Genomic DNA, 22298 nt, shown 5'->3' on the forward strand with positions numbered 1-22298 from the left:
CTGCATTACCCTAAACCCTAAAACACTGCCCACTACACTACACAAACACCACTGCACTACCCTAAACCCTAAAACACTACCCCCAGCACGACCCCCTACACTACACAAACACCACTGCACTACCCTAAACCCTAAAACACTATCCTCAGCACGACACCCTACACTACCCACACATAACTGCACTACCCTAAACCCTAAAACACTACCACCAGCATGACTTCCTACACTACCCAAACACCACTGCACTACCCTAAACCCTACATCTATGCCCAGCACAACCCCCTAGACTACACAAACACCACTGCACTACCCTAGACCCTTAAACACTACCCCCAGCACGACCCCTTCAGTACACAAACACCACTGCACTGCCTTAAACCCTCAAACACTACCCACAGCACGACCCCTTAATCTACACAAACACCACTGCATTACCCTAAACCCTAAATCTACCCCACAGCATGACCCCCTACACTACACAAACACCACTGCACTACCCTAAACCCTAAAACACTACCCCAAGCACGACCCCCTACACTACAAAACTCCACTGACCTACCCTAAACCATAAAACTCTACCCCCAGCACAACTCCTTCACTACCCAAACACAACTGCACTACGCTGAACCCAAAAACACTACCCTCAGCAAGACCCCTACACTACCCAAACACCACTGCACTAGGCTAAACCCTAAAACACGGCCCCCTACACTACACAAACACCACTGCACGACCCTAAACCCTAAAACACTACCCCCAGCACGACCCCCCTACACTACAAAAATACGACTGCACCACCCAAAACTCTAAAACACTACCCCTACATTACACATACACCACTGCACTACCCTAAACAATAAAACACTACCCCCAACACGACCCCCTACACTACACAAACACCACTAAACTACCCTAAACCCTAAAACACTACCCCAGCACTACCCCCTACACTACCCAAACACCACTGCACTACCCTAAACCCTAAAACATTACCCCAGCACGACCCCCTACACTTAACAAACACCATCGCACTACACTAAACCTGAAAACACTACCGAAAGCACGAGCCCCTACACTACCCAAACTCCACTGCACTACCCTAAATCCTAAAACACTACCCCAAGCACAACTCCCAACACTACACAAACACCACTGCATTACCCTAAACCCGAAAACACTACCCCAAGCACAACCCCCTACACTACACAAACACCACTGCACTACCCTAAACCCCAAAACACTACCCCCAGCTTGACTCCCTACACTACACAAACACCACTGCACTTCCCTAAACCCTAAAACACTACCCCCAGCACGACTACCTACACTACCCAAACACCACTGCACTACACTAAACCCTAAATCTACCCCCACCATGACCTCTCACACTACACAAACACCACTGCACTACCCTAAACCGTAAAACACTACCCCTAGCACGAGCCCCTACACTACCTAAACACCACTGTACTACCCTAAACCCTAAACCACTAACCCCAGCATGACCCTCTACACTACCCAAACACCACTGCACTACCCTATACCTAAAACATGACCCCTACACTATACAAACAAAACTGCGCTACCCTAAACCCTAAATCTATCCCCAACACGACACCCTACACTACACAAACACCACTGCACTGCCCTAAATCCTAAAACACTACCCCAGCACGACCCCTACACTACACAAACACCACTGCACTGCCTTAAACCCTAAAACACTACACCAGCACAACCCCCTACACTACACAAACACCACTGTACTACCCTAAATCCTAAATCTACCCCCAGCATGAACCACTACACTACACAAACACCACAGCACTACTCTAAACCCTAAAACACTACCCCAAGCACGACCCCCTACACTACACAAACACCGCTGTACTACCCTAAACCCTAAAACACTACCCCCAGCACTACCCCCTTCACTACCCAAACACAACTACACTACCCTAAACCCTAAAACACTACTCTCAGCACGACCTCCTCACAACACAAATACCACTGCACTACCCGAAACCCTAAATCTACCCCCAGCACGACCCCAACACTACACAAACACCACTGCACTACCCAAAACCCTAAAACTACCGCAAGCACGACCCCCTACACTACACAAACACACCCAAACACAACTGCACTACGGTAAACCCAAAAACACTACCCCCAGCACGACCCCCCACACTATCCAAACACCACTGCACTTCCCTAAACCCTAAAACATGATCCCCTACACTACACAAACACCACTGCACTACCCAAAACCCTAAAACACTATCCCCAGCACGATCCCCTACACTACCCAAACACCACTGCACTACCCTAAACCCTAAAACATGACCCCCTACACTACACAAACACCACTGCACTACCCAAAATGCTAAAACACTACCCCAAGGAACGACCCCCTACACTACACAAATACCACTGCACTACCCTAAACCCTAAAACACTACCCACTACACTACACAAACACCACTGCACTACCCTAAACCCTAAAACACTACCCCCAGCACGACCCCCTATACTACACAAACACCACTGCATACCCTAAACCCTAAAACACTACCCCCAGCACGACACCCTGCACTACCCACACATAACTGCACCACCCTAAACCCTAAATATACGCCCAGCACAAGCCCCTAGACTACACAAACACCACTGAACTACCCTAGACCCTAAAACACTACCCCCAGCAGGACCCCTTCAGTACACTAACACCACTGCACTGCCTTAAACCCTAAAACACTACCCACAGCACTACCCCTTAATCTACACAAACACCACTGCAGTACCCTAAACCCTAAATCTACCCCCAGCATGACCCCCTACACTACACAAACACCACTGCACTACCCTAAACCCTAAAACACTAACCCAAGCACGACCCCCTACACTACACAAACTCCACTGACCTACCCTAAACCCTAAAACTCTACCCCTGCACGACCCCTTCACTACCCAAACACAACTGCACTACGCTAAACCCAAAAACACTACCCTCTGCAAGACCCCCTACACTACCCAAACACCACTGCACTACGCTAAACCCTAAAACACGACCCCCGACACTACACAAACACCACTGCACTACCCTAAACCACTACCCCCAGCATGACCCTCTACACTACACAAACACCACTGCACTACCCCAAACTCTATAACACTACCCCCTACACTACACATACACCACTACACTACCCTAAACCCTAAAACACTACCCCAACACGACCCCTTACACTACACAAACACCACTGCACTACATTAAAACCCTAAAACACTACCCCAGCACTACCTCCTACACTACCCAAACACCACTCCACTACCCTAAACCCTAAAACACTACTCCCAGCATGACCCCTACACTAAACAAACACCATCGCACTACCCTAAACCCGAAAACACTACCGCAAGCAGGAGCCCCTACACTACCCAAACACCACTGCACTACCCTAAACCCTAAAACACTACCCCCAGCACAACTCCCTACACTACACAAACACCACTGCATTAACATAAACCCAAAAACACTATCCCAAGCACGACCCACTACACTACAAAACTCCACTGACCTACCCTAAACCATAAAACTCTACCCCCAGCACAACTCCTTCACTACCCAAACACAACTGCACTACGCTGAACCCAAAAACACTACCCTCAGCAAGACCCCTACACTACCCAAACACCACTGCACTAGGCTAAACCCTAAAACACGGCCCCCTACACTACACAAACACCACTGCACGACCCTAAACCCTAAAACACTACCCCCAGCACGACCCCCCTACACTACAAAAATACGACTGCACCACCCAAAACTCTAAAACACTACCCCTACACTACACATACACCACTGCACTACCCTAAACAATAAAACACTACCCCCAACACGACCCCCTACACTACACAAACACCACTAAACTACCCTAAACCCTAAAACACTACCCCAGCACTACCCCCTACACTACCCAAACACCACTGCACTACCCTAAACCCTAAAACATTACCCCAGCACGACCCCCTACACTTAACAAACACCATCGCACTACACTAAACCTGAAAACACTACCGAAAGTACGAGCCCCTACACTACCCAAACTCCACTGCACTACCCTAAACCCTAAAACACTACCCCAAGCACAACTCCCAACACTACACAAACACCACTGCATTACCCTAAACCCGAAAACACTACCCCAAGCACAACCCCCTACACTACCCAAACACCACTGCACTACCCTAAACCCTAAAACATGACCCCCTACACTACACAAACACCACTGCACTACCCAAAATGCTAAAATACTACCCCAAGGAACGACCCCCTACACTACACAAATACCACTGCACTACCCTAAACCCTAAAACACTACCCACTACACTACACAAACACCACTGCACTACCCTAAACCCTAAAACACTACCCCCAGCACGACCCCCTATACTACACAAACACCACTGCATACCCTAAACCCTAAAACACTACCCCCAGCACGACACCCTGCACTACCCACACATAACTGCACCACCCTAAACCCTAAATATACGCCCAGCACAACCCCCTAGACTACACAAACACCACTGAACTACCCTAGACCCTAAAACACTACCCCCAGCAGGACCCCTTCAGTACACTAACACCACTGCACTGCCTTAAACCCTAAAACACTACCCACAGCACGACCCCTTAATCTACACAAACACCACTGCAGTACCCTAAACCCTAAATCTACCCCCAGCATGACCCCCTACACTACACAAACACCACTGCACTACCCTAAACCCTAAAACACTACCCCAAGCACGACCCCCTACACTACACAAACTCCACTGACCTACCCTAAACCCTAAAACTCTACCCCTGCACGACCCCTTCACTACCCAAACACAACTGCACTACGCTAAACCCAAAAACACTACCCTCTGCAAGACCCCCTACACTACCCAAACACCACTGCACTACGCTAAACCCTAAAACACGACCCCCGACACTACACAAACACCACTGCACTACCCTAAACCACTACCCCCAGCATGACCCTCTACACTACACAAACACCACTGCACTACCCCAAACTCTATAACACTACCTCCTACACTACACATACACCACTACACTACCCTAAACCCTAAAACACTACCCCAACACGACCCCTTACACTACACAAACACCACTGCACTACATTAAAACCCTAAAACACTACCCCAGCACTACCTCCTACACTACCCAAACACCACTCCACTACCCTAAACCCTAAAACACTACTCCCAGCATGACCCCCTACACTAAACAAACACCATCGCACTACCCTAAACCCGAAAACACTACCGCAAGCAGGAGCCCCTACACTACCCAAACACCACTGCACTACCCTAAACCCTAAAACACTACCCCCAGCACAACTCCCTACACTACACAAACACCACTGCATTAACATAAACCCAAAAACACTATCCCAAGCACGACCCACTACACTACAAAACTCCACTGACCTACCCTAAACCATAAAACTCTACCCCCAGCACAACTCCTTCACTACCCAAACACAACTGCACTACGCTGAACCCAAAAACACTACCCTCAGCAAGACCCCTACACTACCCAAACACCACTGCACTAGGCTAAACCCTAAAACACGGCCCCCTACACTACACAAACACCACTGCACGACCCTAAACCCTAAAACACTACCCCCAGCACGACCCCCCTACACTACAAAAATACGACTGCACCACCCAAAACTCTAAAACACTACCCCTACACTACACATACACCACTGCACTACCCTAAACAATAAAACACTACCCCAGCACTACCCCCTACACTACCCAAACACCACTGCACTACCCTAAACCCTAAAACATTACCCCAGCACGACCCCCTACACTTAACAAACACCATCGCACTACACTAAACCTGAAAACACTACCGAAAGTACGAGCCCCTACACTACCCAAACTCCACTGCACTACCCTAAACCCTAAAACACTACCCCAAGCACAACTCCCAACACTACACAAACACCACTGCATTACCCTAAACCCGAAAACACTACCCCAAGCACAACCCCCTACACTACACAAACACCACTGCACTACCCTAAACCCCAAAACACTACCCCCAGCTTGACTCCCTACACTACACAAACACCACTGCACTTCCCTAAACCCTAAAACACTACCCCCAGCACGACTACCTACACTACCCAAACACCACTGCACTACACTAAACCCTAAATCTACCCCCACCATGACCTCTCACACTACACAAACACCACTGCACTACCCTAAACCGTAAAACACTACCCCTAGCACGAGCCCCTACACTACCTAAACACCACTGTACTACCCTAAACCCTAAACCACTAACCCCAGCATGACCCTCTACACTACCCAAACACCACTGCACTACCCTATACCTAAAACATGACCCCTACACTATACAAACAAAACTGCGCTACCCTAAACCCTAAATCTATCCCCAACACGACACCCTACACTACACAAACACCACTGCACTGCCCTAAATCCTAAAACACTACCCCAGCACGACCCCTACACTACACAAACACCACTGCACTGCCTTAAACCCTAAAACACTACACCAGCACAACCCCCTACACTACACAAACACCACTGTACTACCCTAAATCCTAAATCTACCCCCAGCATGAACCCCTACACTACACAAACACCACAGCACTACTCTAAACCCTAAAACACTACCCCAAGCACGACCCCCTACACTACACAAACACCGCTGTACTACCCTAAAACACTACCCCCAGCACTACCCCCTTCACTACCCAAACACAACTACACTACCCTAAACCCTAAAACACTACTCTCAGCACGACCTCCTCACAACACAAATACCACTGCACTACCCGAAACCCTAAATCTACCCCCAGCACGACCCCTACACTACACAAACACCACTGCACTACCCAAAACCCTAAAACTACCGCAAGCACGACCCCCTTCACTACCCAAACACACCCAAACACAACTGCACTACGGTAAACCCAAAAACACTACCCCCAGCACGACCCCCCACACTATCCAAACACCACTGCACTTCCCTAAACCCTAAAACATGACCCCCTACACTACACAAACACCACTGCACTACCCAAAACCCTAAAACACTATCCCCAGCACGATCCCCTACACTACCCAAACACCACTGCACTACCCTAAACCCTAAAACATGACCCCCTACACTACACAAACACCACTGCACTACCCAAAATGCTAAAACACTACCCCAAGGAACGACCCCCTACACTACACAAATACCACTGCACTACCCTAAACCCTAAAACACTACCCACTACACTACACAAACACCACTGCACTACCCTAAACCCTAAAACACTACCCCCAGCACGACCCCCTATACTACACAAACACCACTGCATACCCTAAACCCTAAAACACTACCCCCAGCACGACACCCTGCACTACCCACACATAACTGCACCACCCTAAAACCTAAATATACGCCCAGCACAACCCCCTAGACTACACAAACACCACTACACTGCCTTAAACCCTAAAACACTACCCCCAGCAGGACCCCTTAATCTACACAAACACCACTGCAGTACCCTAAACCCTAAATCTACCCCCAGCATGACCCCCTACACTACACAAACACCACTGCACTACCCTAAACCCTAAAACACTACCCCAAGCATGACCCCCTACACTACACAAACTCCACTGACCTACCCTAAACCCTAAAACTCTACCCCTGCACGACCCCTTCACTACCCAAACACAACTGCACTACGCTAAACCCAAAAACACTACCCTCAGCAAGACCTCCTACACTACCCAAACACCACTGCACTACGCTAAACCCTAAAACACGACCCCCGACACTACACAAACACCACTGCACTACCCTAAACCCTAAAACACTACCCCCAGCATGACCCTCTACACTACACAAACACCACTGCACTACCCCAAACTCTAGAACACTACCCCTACACTACACATACACCACTAAACTACCCTAAACCCTAAAACACTACCCCAACACGACCCCTTACACTACACAAACACCACTGCACTACATTAAAACCCTAAAACAATACCCCAGCACTACCTCCTACACTACCCAAACACCACTCCACTACCCTAAACCCTAAAACACTACTCCCAGCATGACCCCCTACACTAAACAAACACCATCGCACTACCCTAAACCCGAAAACACTACCGCAAGCAGGAGCCCCTACACTACCCAAACACCACTGCACTACCCTAAACCCTAAAACACTACCCCCAGCACAACTCCCTACACTACACAAACACCACTGCATTAACATAAACCCAAAAACACTATCCCAAGCACGACCCACTACACTACAAAACTCCACTGACCTACCCTAAACCATAAAACTCTACCCCCAGCACAACTCCTTCACTACCCAAACACAACTGCACTACGCTGAACCCAAAAACACTACCCTCAGCAAGACCCCTACACTACCCAAACACCACTGCAGTAGGCTAAACCCTAAAACACGGCCCCCTACACTACACAAACACCACTGCACGACCCTAAACCCTAAAACACTACCCCCAGCACGACCCCCCTACACTACAAAAATACGACTGCACCACCCAAAACTCTAAAACACTACCCCTACACTACACATACACCACTGCACTACCCTAAACAATAAAACACTACCCCCAACACGACCCCCTACACTACACAAACACCACTAAACTACTCTAAACCCTAAAACACTACCCCAGCACTACCCCCTACACTACCCAAACACCACTGCACTACCCTAAACCCTAAAACATTACCCCAGCACGACCCCCTACACTTAACAAACACCATCGCACTACACTAAACCTGAAAACACTACCGAAAGTACGAGCCCCTACACTACCCAAACTCCACTGCACTACCCTAAACCCTAAAACACTACCCCAAGCACAACTCCCAACACTACACAAACACCACTACATTACCCTAAACCCGAAAACACTACCCCAAGCACAACCCCCTACACTACCCAAACACCACTGCTCTACCCTAAACCCTAAAACATGACCCCCTACACTACACAAACACCACTGCACTACCCAAAATGCTAAAACACTACCCCAAGGAACGACCCCCTACACTACGCAAATACCACTGCACTACCCTAAACCCTAAAACACTACCCACTACACTACACAAACACCACTGCACTACCCTAAACCCTAAAACACTACCCCCAGCACGACCCCTATACTACACAAACACCACTGCATACCCTAAACCCTAAAACACTACCCCCAGCACGACACCCTGCACTACCCACACATAACTGCACCACCCTAAACCCTAAATATACGCCCAGCACAACCCCCTAGACTACACAAACACCACTGCACTACCCTAGACCCTAAAACACTACCCCCAGCAGGACCCCTCAGTACACTAACACCACTGCACTGCCTCAAACCCTAAAACACTACCCACAGCACGACCCCTTAATCTACACAAACACCACTGCAGTACCCTACACCCTAAATCTACCCCCAGCATGACCCCCTACACTACACAAACACCACTGCGCTACCCTAAACCCTAAAACACTACCCCAAGCACGACCCCCTACACTACACAAACTCCACTGACCTACCCTAAACCCTAAAACTCTACCCCTGCACGACCCCTTCACTACCCAAACACAACTGCACTACGCTAAACCCAAAAACACTACCCTCAGCAAGACCCCCTACACTACCCAAACACCACTGCACTACGCTAAACCCTAAAACACGACCCCCGACACTACACAAACACCACTGCACTACCCTAAACCCTAAAACACTACCCCCAGCATGACCCTCTACACTACACAAACACCACTGCACTACCCCAAACTCTAGAACACTACCCCTACACTACACATACACCACTAAACTACCCTAAACCCTAAAACACTACCCCAACACGACCCCTTACACTACACAAACACCACTGCACTACATTAAAACCCTAAAACAATACCCCAGCACTACCTCCTACACTACCCAAACACCACTCCACTACCCTAAACCCTAAAACACTACTCCCAGCATGACCCCCTACACTAAACAAACACATCGCACTACCCTAAACCCGAAAACACTACCGCAAGCAGGAGCCCCTACACTACCCAAACACCACTGCACTACCCTAAACCCTAAAACACTACCCCCAGCACAACTCCCTACACTACACAAACACCACTGCATTAAAATAAACCCAAAAACACTATCCCAAGCACGGCCCCCTACACTACAAAACTCCACTGACCTACCCTAAACCATAAAACTCTACCCCCAGCACAACTCCTTCACTACCCAAACACAACTGCACTACGCTGAACCCAAAAACACTACCCTCAGCAAGACCCCTACACTACCCAAACACCACTGCACGACCCTAAACCCTAAAACACTACCCCCAGCACGACCCCCCTACACTACAAAAATATGACTGCACCACCCAAAACTCTAAAACACTACCCCTACACTACACATACACCACTGCACTACCCTAAACAATAAAACACTACCCCCAACACGACCCCCTACACTACACAAACACCACTAAACTACCCTAAACCCTAAAACACTACCCCAGCACTACCCCCTACACTACCCAAACACCACTGCACTACACTAAACCTGAAAACACTACCGAAAGTACGAGCCCCTACACTACCCAAACTCCACTGCACTACCCTAAACCCTAAAACACTACCCCAAGCACAACTCCCAACACTACACAAACACCACTGCATTACCCTAAACCCGAAAACACTACCCCAAGCACAACCCCCTACACTACACAAACACCACTGCACTACCCTAAACCCCAAAACACTACCCCCAGCTTGACTCCCTACACTACACAAACACCACTGCACTTCCCTAAACCCTAAAACACTACCCCCAGCACGACTACCTACACTACCCAAACACCACTGCACTACACTAAACCCTAAATCTACCCCCACCATGACCTCTCACACTACACAAACACCACTGCACTACCCTAAACCGTAAAACACTACCCCTAGCACGAGCCCCTACACTACCTAAACACCACTGTACTACCCTAAACCCTAAACCACTAACCCCAGCATGACCCTCTACACTACCCAAACACCACTGCACTACCCTATACCTAAAACATGACCCCTACACTATACAAACAAAACTGCGCTACCCAAAACCCTAAATCTATCCCCAGCACGACCCCTACACTACACAAACACCACTGCACTGCCTTAAACCCTAAAACACTACACCAGCACAACCCCCTACACTACACAAACACCACTGTACTACCCTAAATCCTAAATCTACCCCCAGCATGAACCCCTACACTACACAAACACCACAGCACTACTCTAAACCCTAAAACACTACCCCAAGCACGACCCCCTACACTACACAAACACCGCTGTACTACCCTAAACCCTAAAACACTACCCCCAGCACTACCCCCTTCACTACCCAAACACAACTACACTACCCTAAACCCTAAAACACTACTCTCAGCACGACCTCCTCACAACACAAATACCACTGCACTACCCGAAACCCTAAATCTACCCCCAGCACGACCCCTACACTACACAAACACCACTGCACTACCCAAAACCCTAAAACTACCGCAAGCACGACCCCCTACACTACACAAACATCACTGTACTACCCTAAATCCTAAAACACTACCCCCAGCACGACCCCCTTCACTACCCAAACACACCCAAACACAACTGCACTACGGTAAACCCAAAAACACTACCCCCAGCACGACCCCCCACACTATCCAAACACCACTGCACTTCCCTAAACCCTAAAACAAGACCCCCTACACTACACAAACACCACTGCACTACCCAAAATGCTAAAACACTACCCCAAGGAACGACCCCCTACACTACAAAAATACCACTGCACTACCCTAAACCCTAAAACACTACCCACTACACTACACAAACACCACTGCACTACCCTAAACCCTAAAACACTACCCCCAGCACGACCCCCTATACTACACAAACACCACTGCATACCCTAAACCCTAAAACACTACCCCCAGCACGACACCCTGCACTACCCACACATAACTGCACCACCCTAAAACCTAAATATACGCCCAGCACAACCCCCTAGACTACACAAACACCACTGCACTACCCTAGACCCTAAAACACTACCCCCAGCAGGACCCCTTCAGTACACTAACACCACTGCACTGCCTTAAACCCTAAAACACTACCCACAGCACGACCCCTTAATCTACACAAACACCACTGCAATACCCTAAACCCTAAATCTACCCCCAGCATGACCCCCTACACTACACAAACACCACTGCACTACCCTAAACCCTAAAACTCTACCCCTGCACGACCCCTTCACTACCCAAACACAACTGCACTACGCTAAACCCAAAAACACTACCCTCAGCAAGACCCCCTACACTACCCAAACACCACTGCACTACGCTAAACCCTAAAACACGACCCCCGACACTACACAAACACCACTGCACTACCCAAAACCCTAAAACACTACCCCCAGCATGACCCTCTACACTACACAAACACCACTGCACTACCCCAAACTCTAGAACACTACCCCCTACACTACACATACACCACTACACTACCCTAAACCCTAAAACACTACCCCAACACGACCCCTTACACTACACAAACACCACTGCACTACATTAAAACCCTAAAACACTACCCCAGCACTACCTTCTACACTACCCAAACACCACTCCACTACCCTAAACCCTAAAACACTACTCCCAGCATGACCCTCTACACTAAACAAACACCATCGCACTACCCTAAACCCGAAAACACTACCGCAAGCAGGAGCCCCTACACTACCCAAACACCACTGCACTACCCTAAACCCTAAAACACTACCCCCAGCACTACCCCCTCACAACACAAACACCACTGCACTACCCGATACCCTAAATTTACCCACAGCATGACCCCTTACACTACCCAAACACCAATGCACTACCCTAAACCCTAAAACACCACCCCAAGCACGACCCCCTACTACACAAACACCCCTCCACTACCCTAAACCCTAAAACACTACCCCCAGCATGACCCTCTACACTACCCAAACACAACTGCACTACCCTAAACCCTAAAACACTACCCCCAGCACGACCCTCTATACTACCCAAACACCACTGCACTTCCCTAAACCCTAAAACACTACCCCCAGCACAATCCCCTCACAACAAACACCACTGAACTACCCGAAACCCTAAATTTACCCACAGCATGACTCCCTACACTATCCAAACACCAATGCACTACCCGAAACCCTAAAATACTGCCCCCAGCATGAACCCCCCACACTACCCAAACACCACTGCACTACCCTAAAACACTAACCCCAGCATGACCCCCTACACTATACAAACACCACTGCACTACACTAAACTCTAAAACACCACCCCAAGCACGACCCCCTACTACACAAACACCCCTCCACTACCCTAAACCCTAAAACACTACCCCCAGCACGACACCCTACACTTCCCAAACATAACTGCACTACCCTAAAACCTAAAACACTACCCCCAGCATGACCCTCTACACTACCCAAACACCACTGCACTACTCTAAACCCTAAATCTACCCCAGGCTTGACCCCTTACACTACCCAAAGCCCGCTACACTACCCTAAACCCTAAAACACTACCCACAGCATGACCCTCTACACTACCAAAACACCACTGAACTACCCTAAACACTAAAACACTACCACCAGCACGACTCCCAACACTACCCAAACACCACTGCACTACCCAAAATCCTAAATCTACCCCCAGCACAACCCCCTACATCACAAAAACACCACTGCACTACTCTAAACCCTAAAACACTACCACCAGCACGACCCCTTCACTACACAAACACCACTGCACTGCCTTAAACCCTAAAACACTATCACGTGCATGACCCCCTAAACTGCACAAACACCACTGTACTGCCCTAAACCCTAAATCTACCCCCAGCATGACCCCCTACACTACACAAACACCACTGCACTACCCTAAACCCTAAAACACTACCCCCAGCATGACCCCTTCACTACCAAAACACAACTGCGCTACACTAAACCCAAAAACACTACCCCCAGCACGACCCCCTACACTACACAAACACTAATGCACTACCCTAAACACTAAAACACTACCACCAGCACGACTCCCTACACTACACAAACACCACTGCACTCACCACTGCACTACCCTAAACCCTAAAGCACTACCCCAAGCAAGACGCCCTACACTACACAAACACCACTGTACAACCGTAAACACTACCCCCAGCCCTACCCACTTCACTACCCAAACACAACTGCACTACCCTAAACCCAAAAACCCTACCCCCAGCACGACCCCCTACACTACACAAACACCACTGCACTACCCTAAACCCTACCCCAGCACTACCCCCAACACTACCTAAACACAACTGCACTACCGCAAACCCTAAAACACTATACCCAGCACAACCCCATACACTACAGAAAAACCACTGCACTACCCTAAACCCTATTAAAACTACCCCAGCACGACCCCCTACACTACCGAAACACCACTGCACTACCCTAAACCCTAAAAAACTACCCGCAGCACAACCCCCTACACTACCCAAACACCACTGCACTACCAGAAACCCTAAATTTACATACAGCATGACCCCCTACACAACCCAAACACCAATGCACTACCCCGAACCCTAAAACACTGCCCCCACCATGAACCCCTACACTACCCATACACCACTGCACTACGCTAAACGTAAAACACCACCCCAAGCATGACCCCCTACTACACAAACACCCCTCCACTACCCTAAACCATAAAACACTACCCCCAGCATGACCCTCTTAACTACCCAAACACCACTGCACTACCCTAAACCCTAAAACACTACCCCCAGCACGACACCCTACACTTCCCAAACATAACTGCACTACCCTACACCCTAAAACACTACCCCCAGCACGACCTCCTACACTACCCAAACACCACTGCCCTTCCCTAAACCCACCCCCAGCACGATCCCTACACTACACAAACACCGCTGCACTACCCTAAACCCTAAAACTACACCAAGCATGACCCTCTACACTACACAAACACCATTACACTACCCTAAACTCTAAAACACTACCTGAAGCACGACCCCTACACTACACAAACACCACTGTTCTACCCTAAATCCTAAAACACTACCCCCAGCACGACCCCCGTCACTACCCAAACACAACTGCACTACGGTAAATCCAAAAACACTACACCCAGCACGACTCCCTAGACTACCCAAACACCACTGCACTACCCTAAACCCTAAAACATGACCCCCTACACTACACAAACACCACTGCACTACCCAAAACCCCAAAACACTACCCCCAGCATGACCCCCTACACTACCCAAACACCACTGCACTACCCTAAACCCTAAAACATGACCCCCTACACTACACAAACACCACTGCACTACCCAAAACGCTAAAACACTACCCCAGGCACGACCCCCTACACTACACAAATACCACTGCACTACCCTATACCCTAAAACACTACCCCCACCACAACCCCCTACACTACACAAACACCACTGCACTACCCTAAACCCTAAAACACTACCTCCAGCACGACACCCTGCACTACCCACACATAACTGCACTACCCTAAACCCTAAAACACTACCACCAGCACGACTCCCTACACTACCCAAACACCACTGCACTACCCTAAACCCTAAATATACGCCCAGCACAAACCCTAGACTACACAGACACCACTGCACTACCCTAGACCCTAAAACACTACCCCCAGCACGACCCCTTCAGTACACAAACACCACTGCACTGCCTTAAACCTTAAAACACTACCCACAGCACGACACCTTAATCTACACAAACACCACTGCAGTACCCTAAACCCTAAATCTACCCCCAGCATGACCCCCTACACTACACAAACACCACTGCACTACCCGAAACCCTAAAACACTACCCCAAGCACGACCCCCTACACTACACAAACACCACTGACCTGCCCTAAACCCTAAAACTCTACCCCCCTCACGCCCCTTCACTACCCAAACACAACTGCACTACGCTAAACCCAAAAACACTACCCTCAGCAAGACCCCCTACACTACCCAAACACCACTGCACTAAGCAAAACTCTAAAACACGAACCCCTACACTACACAAACACCACTGCACTACCCTAAACCCTAAAACACTACCCCCAGCATGACCCCCTACACTACACAACCACTGCACTACCCTAAACTCTAAAACACTACCCTCTACACTACACATACACCACTGCACTACCCTAAACCCTAAAACACTACCCCCAACACGACCCCTTACACTACACAAACACCACTGCACTACCCTAAACCCTAAAACACTACCCCAGTACTACCTCGTACACTACCCAAACACCACTGCACTACCCTAAACCCTAAAACACTACCCCCAGCACGACCCTCTACACTACACAAACACCACTGCACTACCCTAAACCCTAAAACACTACCCTCAGCACGACTCCCTACACTACCCAAACACCACTGCACTACCCAAAACCCTACATCTGTGCCCAGCACAACCCCCTAGACTAAACAAACACCACTGCACTACCCTAGACCCTTAAACACTACCCCCAGCACGACCCCTTCAGTACACAAACACCACTGCACTGCCTTAAACCCTAAAACACTACCACCAGCACGACTCCCTACACTACCCAAACACCACTGCACTACCCAAAACCCTACATCTATGCCCAGCACAACCCCCTAGACTATACAAACACCACTGCACTGCCTTAAACCCTAAAACACTACCCACTGCACGACCCCTTAATCTACACAAACACCACTGCAGTACCCTAAACCCTAAATCTACCCCCAGCATGACCCCCTACACTACACAAACACCACTGCACTGCCCTAAACCCTAAAACACTACGCCAAGCACGACCCCCTACACTACACAAACTCCACTGACCTACCCTAAACCCTAAAACTCTACCCCAGCATGACCCCTTCACTACCCAAACACAACTGCACTACGCTGAACCCAAAAACACTACCCTCAGCAAGACCCCTACACTACCCAAACACCACTGAACTACGCTAAACCCTAAAACACGGCCCCTACACTACACAAACACAACTGCACGACCCTAAAACACTACCCCCAGCACGACCCCCCTACACTACACATACACCACTGCACTACCCTAAACCCTAAAACACTACCCCCAGCATGACCCCTACACTACACAAACACCACTGCACTACCCTAAACCCGAAAACACTACCCCAGCCTGACTCCCTACACTACACAAACACCACTGCACTTCCCTAAACCCTAAAACACTACCCCCAGAACGACTCCCTACACTACCCAAACACCACTGCACTACACTAAACCCTAAATCTACCCCAGCATGACCTCCCACTCTACACAAACACCACTGCACTACGCTAAACCCTAAAACACTACCTCCAGCACAAACCCCTACACTACCCAAACACCACTGCACTACCCTAAACCCTAAAACACTAATCCCAGCATGACCCCCTACACTACCCAAACACCACTGCACTACCCTCTACCTTAAAACATGACCCCCTATACTACACTACCTCCAGCACGAACCCCTACACTACCCAAACACCACTGCACTACCCTAAACCCTAAAACACTACCCCCAGCAGGACCTCCTACACTACACAAAGACCACTGCACTACCCTAAACCCTAAAACACTACCCACAGCATGACCCCTACACTACACAAACACCACTGCACTACCCTAAACCCTAAAACACTACCCCGTACACTAGACAAACACCACTACACTACCCTAAACCCTAAACACTGCCCCCAGCATGACCCCCTACACTACACAAACACCACTGCACTATCCTAAACCCTAAAACACTACCCCATACACTACACAAACACCACTGCACTACCCTAAACCCTAAAACACTGCCCCCAGCATGTCCCCCTATACTACACAAACACCACTGCACTACCCTAAACCCTAAAACACTACACCTAGCATGACCCCCTACACTACTCAAACACCACTACACTATCCTAAACCCTAACACACTACCCCCAGCATAGCCCCTACACTACAGAAACACCACTGCACTACCCTAAACCCTAAAACACTACCCCCAGCATGGCCCCCTCACAACATAAACACCACTGCACTACCCTAAACCCTAAATCTACCCCCAGCATGACCCCCTACACTACCCAAACACCACTGCACTACCCTAAACCCTAAAACACTACCCCCAGCTTGAACCCCAACACTACCCAAACACCACTGCACTACCCTAAACCCTATAGTACTACTCCAGCACTACCCCCTACACTAATCAAACACCACTACACTACCCTAATCCCTAAATCTACCCCCAGCATGACCCCCTACACTACCCAAACACCACTGTACTACCCTAAACCCTAAAACACTACCCCTGGCATGACCCCCTACACTACGCAAACACCACTGCACTACCCTAAACCCTAAAAACACTACCCCAGCATGACCCCACACTACCCATACACCACTGAACTACCCTAATCCCTAAAACACTACCCCTAGCATGGCCCCCTACACTACTGCACTACCCTAAACCCTAAAACACTACTCCAGCACGACCCCCTACACTACCCAAACACCACTGCACTACCCTAAAACCTAAAACACTACCCCCAGCACGACCCCCTACATTACCCAAACAGCACTGCACTAGCCTAACCCCTAGAAAATAAACCCCCGCCCCATGCCTAATCCCCCTTACCTCTCACTCCTTGTGGTTCCTCTCTCCTCGTGGTTTCTGCTTCACGTCGTCTCTGAGGGGCGGTGCACGTCGTTATGAGGAAATGAAACAGCCTCCGTTTCCTTACAATGACGTGGATCGTCTACATGTTTTTTAGAACGCATGGTTATTTACCATACATACCTTTACAACGAAATTCATTGTAAAGGCATGCGTGGAAAATGACCATGCGTTCTAAAACAATGCGTAGTAATGACTTCGCAATGTACAACGCATGCGTGGTAATGCATGCGATGTAATGGTATTGCGAAGTCAAAAAGTCGTTGTAACAGCTGTTTACCGATTGAAGCTGGCCTCTGTTCTTCAGCGAGTCGTTTATTTGATAAATTAGGAGGAAGGAATGTGCTTTTTTTACCGAAAAGTGCATTCCTGGCTTTTGTATTGTGAAAGTATCCCAGTGGCCTGTTTTCATTTGCGTTGAGAGAATGGAAGAGTCTGTTTGAATCTAAAGGAGTTCTGTTGTTGGACGGGACCGGCGCGACACGTCATCAGAAAACATAGCTATTGGAAAGCGTCCTACCTGAATAGTGGAATTGTGCCATGAGAGGTCAACAAGTGTGCGTCCCACCGCAGTATGACCGTTCCGCGTGACCTCCAGGGTATGGGAGGCAGAAGCGACATCGCAGGTCCTCTTGAAGACCATTGTAGAACTAATTCTACATTTTGGAACTAGGGCACCCCACCTTGTGTGCCATCTGTATGGCCTCTGCCCTCGGATCACTGGTTTCAGTTACTGGAGTGGCAACATAAACAGGTGCTCCCAAAGGACTAGCCTGAACATTTAGGTGAATATCCCCTGCACCAGCATTCCACGGAAATTCTTTCCTAGCTCTCCCACGTTGACGTGGACGTCATAATATCACGGCTCCGCTTGCGACACCGTATGACGTCATCGGAGCCATAAGAGGACCTCGTCGGCGTGCTGACGTCCGTTCCACCCATTTTTTCCGTGCCACCGAGGCAAACAGGTGGACCGAGACATTTTCACATGTATACATAGTATACTAAATATATATATATATAATACAATTGTCGTAATTTCCCTGTATACCTGCATCGAACATGACTTGGGCATGCAGGCTTGTAAATATTTTTTAAGAGACAGACCAATTAACATGTATGACCATACCATTATTTTGATGCATATGTTACACTTTTACCTACATAATAACTGTTTCTTATTTGAGGAGGACTGGTATGAACCATATACCGGTACTGCCATGGGAAATAGCTTCGCGCCGAGCTACGCCTGTCTATTCATGGGGTGGTGGGAGGCAGAGCACCTATGGCACAATGATAACATACAGTATACGAACAATTTAGTTATGTGGATCCGTTACATTGATGATATTTTTCTGATTTGGGACGGGCCACAGAATACCTTGGATAATTTTATTCAAGGCCTGTCGGTGAATAACTTAAACTTGAAATTCACCAGCAAAACCGACCAACATGAAATTGAATTTCTGGACATCCTTGTAAGAGTAGAACTAGGAACACTTCATACCAGCCTCTATAGGAAGCCTACATCGACGAATAGCATTTTACATGCACATAGTCACCATCCAATCAACCCCAAAAACAGTATCCCGTATGGAGAACTGTTAAGAGCCAAACGAAACTGCAGCTCAGATACCTCCTATGAAAAGGAAGCTAAGAACATGAAGGGTCGATTTAAAAACAGGGGCTATACACCTAGAACCATCAAAATAGCCTCAGAAAAGGCAGACTGCAAAAATAGGAACAGCCTACTTATTCCAAAAGAAAGGGAAGATAACAAACATGAAGTAAGACTAATCACCACCTACAATCATGCCTCGCAAGAGATACATCGCATCATACGCAAACATTGGCACATAGTCAAAAAAGATCTAATAATTAGAAAATTGGTCAGTCCATCACCACATGTCACATACAGGAAATGTCAGTCACTAAAGGACATGCTAGTTCATAGCCATCTTGCTATGAAGACAAAGGCGAAGGGAACCTGGTTACGAGAGCTCCCAGGTTTTCACAAGTGTGGGCGTTGCAAAGCATGCAATAACAGAACAAATGTAAAAAAATTCAACCTACTCAATGGTAAAATGGGAAAGATTAATGTCTTTATCAATTGTAATACTGACTTTGTTGTGTATGCTTTGGTTTGCATTTGCGGCTTACGCTATGTGGGAAGTACAATCTTCCCAGTGAAGAAACGTATATTTGAGCACTTGTGCCTTATTAAGAACAGAGACATGTCCTACGCTATTGCCAAACATTGCGATCTGATACATCCTAATTTATATGACATCAGTTCTAAAATCTCTTATTTTGGCATTGACAGGGTGCAAGCGTCACCAAGAGGGGGAGATCAGGAACGTCATCTGCGACGCCTGGAATCTGAGTATATAATAAAATTACAAAGCAAGACCCCAGGAGGTCTTAACCACGAGGAAGACCTCCATGTTCACTTAGGCTGATACGATGAGACTTCAGGTCACTTAATCATCATCCTCCCACTTCACCCACGCGTTCCCCTGATCATTGGATGTCGCTGGTTAAAACCAGATCACCGCCACAGTTACCAATGTTAATCCCTTACCTGTAGATATAAAACCAGGAATTGACTTAATTCATTGCTTTTCCCACTTACATTACCTGGGTTATTGATAATATAGATAACCTCTGGCACATCTATACTTGGAACCGCATCTATGAGTTAAAAACATTTGAATCCACTGCCACTTTTACAACTGTTTGTTTCATTACAACATTTAAAATGATGAATTTGAATCATACTTCACAAGGGAATATTACTAATGAACTCAATACAAATATCGTTAAAAAACAGTTCCAATGCTATATCATGAATTACAGTGATTATATTAACTGTTGAATTTTCTGTTATTTTGTGTTCTCTATATAGAGTGTAAAGTTTGGTTGAGTCTGTCTTCTAAAAACCATGATAAAGACCAGTAACACTCACCAACGTATATATTTTTTCTATGTTTACTAAACTGCAACAGGAACTGTTTTAAATAACATGATCACTTCCTGATTCATGTAATGACTCACTGACAAAGACCGCGGTGTCGAAACGCGTCTGAGTCACCAATTACAATCTTCTCCAAAGAAAAACCTGTGTGCGACTCATTTTTTCCTGTGCCTGGAAACGCGCGAAAAATACTCAGTTTGATATATATATATATATATATATATATATATATATATATATATATATATATATATATATATATATATATATATATATATATATTTATAGTTAGGACCTAGTTACTATAGGAAAATGGCAACATTCTATTCGCAATAACTTTGG

The 22298-nt window shown here is 47.9% G+C and overlaps 1 long non-coding RNA gene across 1 annotated transcript in view; it reads left to right on the forward strand.

The window, feature by feature from the left end:
* Window positions 1-22090, forward strand: part of LOC146870490 (uncharacterized) — a 956892-nt gene extending 934802 nt beyond the window's left edge. Inside the window, exon 4 of the long non-coding RNA XR_014978232.1 lies at window positions 21306-22090. This is a non-coding gene — a long non-coding RNA (uncharacterized LOC146870490). The remainder of the gene's footprint in view (window positions 1-21305) is intronic.
* The last annotated feature ends 208 nt before the right edge of the window (window positions 22091-22298 follow it).

This window comes from Triturus cristatus, chromosome 1_1 (genome assembly GCF_964204655.1).
Source record: "Triturus cristatus chromosome 1_1, aTriCri1.1, whole genome shotgun sequence".
NCBI classification, from domain to species: domain Eukaryota; kingdom Metazoa; phylum Chordata; class Amphibia; order Caudata; family Salamandridae; genus Triturus; species Triturus cristatus.